This window comes from Nestor notabilis, unplaced genomic scaffold (genome assembly GCF_000696875.1).
Source record: "Nestor notabilis isolate BGI_N333 unplaced genomic scaffold, ASM69687v1 scaffold6476, whole genome shotgun sequence".
In the NCBI taxonomy this organism is placed as follows: Eukaryota; Metazoa; Chordata; class Aves; order Psittaciformes; family Psittacidae; genus Nestor; species Nestor notabilis.
The window spans coordinates 88,781-91,707 of record NW_009933218.1 but is presented as its reverse complement, the minus strand read 5'-3'; positions in this window follow the sequence as shown (position 1 = coordinate 91,707).

Below are 2,927 nucleotides of genomic sequence, written 5' to 3'. Positions count from 1 at the left end.
TGGCTTGTGTTGCTGAAACAGGTCGGTACAAGCTAAACGGCAGCAATCCTGTGCTCCTGCAGACTCACGCTTCGGTTTCTGCAGCACGACTTGCCTAAAAATTAACGCACCTCCTCCCCCCGGGCAAAATCCAAACCATGATAACACTCACAGAATTCAAAACAACCTGAAAAGTGGCTGCTCCTCTAGTTACTTACCATGGTCTAAAAGTTCTGATTTTGCTTCTCAAAGCTATCACGGAATCCTAGGTTGGAAGGGACCTTTCTAGGCAAAGCATGACCTAGACTAAATGCCCAGCACCCTGTCCAGCCAAATCTTAACAGTGCCCAACACTGGGGAATAGAAATAATATAGAAGTGTTCTGGGAATGACAAACAGTTCAGCAAAATAAGCTGTGTCTAGCTCTTGTGGGTGGGAGGAAGAGACCCACAACCTGCCTTTTCCTCTGCAGTGTTGACTTCCCTGGTTTTTTAGGAAAAACAGCCAAGCTTTTCACTGCCTCCTGCATTTCTACCAGTGTCTCAAACTCTCGGAAGATCCAAACGGAGGAGCAGGCACACATGTACTCCCCTTCTGAATGTCTTTGGTCATTGTCTGCTCTGCAGGTTTGCTCTTCTGCCTGAGCTCCTACATAGCACTTGTTACTGGAAGACATCAAAAGCACAGACATCATTACGGTTACCTGACTTTGCAGATGGGGAAACACATGAAGGTGGAGTGACCTGCTCCATCTTGCTAGGCACAAATTCAGTCTTAGGTAGCTCTGAGCAGTGCTGTTGCGTATCACTTTCTGCACTGGTCTCCCCACAGAGTTCCTTTCTGTTAAAAATTCAGTGAATTTGAATTCTGACTTACATTTCCCCACCGTGCACTCAAAACCGAGCTTTCACAAGAGAGAAGATGTGTCCCACCTCTCCCAATCTCTAGATATGTTACAAATGTTAACATTCCCTGTTTGAGGCACTGCATCGTTCTGAACTTTCCCCCGTACATCTTTAAACCTTTACCTTTTATTGCTATTCTATGGCACTTCCTTGTAAGAATCACAAGGCAGTTTACGATCACCAAACTGCAGCTGACTGAATCATTTAGGATATGACTGTTACAAGTTTAGCAGAGGTTCATTGGTGGAATGTTTCTTCCTATTTTGCTGAGTTTGTGCATTTGATTACACAAATCCTTACACAATTTGATTGCTTAGTACACAATCAATTTCATAGGTTCCTGTAGTACACAGTAAGCATGGATAAAATTACTCTTTAGTAAACGGACCTACAAAAAGATGGGCAAGAACATCAGGCTGATTGTGAGTGTCCACTGGCTGTTAATTCCCTTCCTTTTCTTTACTGGAGTCTTTCTCAGTGCAGCTAAGACAGAAACACTTAAAAACCAGGCAACATGGTATTACAGTCACTATTAAGAAGCCAGCAAAAGGCAGATTCAGCTTTGGAAGTACCTTTAACTCCTTATTTTGAATTAGCTAGTGTTCACACCGTACCAAGAATTATGAGCAACCACCTAATTCAGCCAAAGTATGCTGAGTGTAATGGACTGACAGCAAAAAACCCCAGAGTGTCTGAGTGATTGCCCTCTACTCATGTCTGTGTCAGAACCAGTGTGCAAAGCCAGGTCCCTTTACTCCTTCCTAGACCTATGTCTCCCTGACTGCCTCTACATTTCTTGTTCTGTAATAATGCCAGATTAGGTCTTGTTTACTTCAAGTATTGGTATGGTTCTCATTTCACCTCAGCTTTTATATCACTTAATCACGTAGGAAAAGCTTAGCAAGAACAACTACCGTTTAAAGAAACAGGTGCATAACTGAAAGTACTGCACCTGATAATGTGGAGGACATTCACCTCCACAAAGGTAGAGATTTGTGATAGACACGTGTATCTAGATAACTAATATTCTTTAGGAGTGCTCATTTCTCCAAACTGATTAGAGAAGAACTCTTCTGGCCTATTTCTGCTATGTTTTAGAGCTTACGATACAGTTTATCCTAAAAGTGCCTGCTTTTCTCCTTTCCGTACAAAGGATGTCTATGTGCCATGCTTGGATGTAAATGTCTGCAGTAGAGAGCTCTGAAGTTAGGCTGATGAATTCTGCCATTTCTTTCTACTTGACAGGTCCAGGTCTTCAAAAGCATTTCATATAAAGAAAATAGTATGGTGCTCTGACTTCCTGGGGGAAAGAACAAATGCACTCATACTGTAGAAAATCAGTGTCATAAGAGCCACAATTTTACTTTTGCTTCCTTAACTGGTTTGGATGTGAAGTGCCTTTTGTGAGCAGCCAAAAGTGTTTTGGAGCCTTCTCTCCCTGAGGATAGACTGAACTGACATATGCGGTACAGTCTAAAAGCAATAACGTACTGCCCTCCCTTGCTGGCATTTAAAGTTTCCCCCCTTCTGCCTGTCATGAAAACCCTCTGGATGCAAGGCAGGGGGTGCCTGCTGCCAAGCTGACATTGCTGAGATGTCACAGCTCCTGTTACAAAGGCTTCTCCCACTCAGAGCTTTGCTGTCTAGAGCCTCATCGACCAAGAGCACTGAGAGCAAGTGCCAAAAGCAAGACTGCAGAGCAGTTCAAGAGTCTGTATTCTCCAAGAGTTGCCTGAACAAGACAAGGCCACATAATGATCGTTTAAAGGGACACTGGTGGAAATTGCCCTCCTATTTGGAGACGTTTGCTCTGTTCTCACAAGTAACGCATAGATTATTATCACAGAAAGAGATGATATGATAGAGAAAAACATTCTCCCTTTCTCTTCCTTCAACACTTCTCCACACGCTTACCAACACATTCTAACGCTCGGTTGTGCTGCTTCACTTAAAAGGCAGCAATTTGTCCTTTTTTCTCTGTGAAGCTTGAGAAAGAAACACAATTTTATATAGGAAAATATGCTAGTAAAACATTACTCAGCA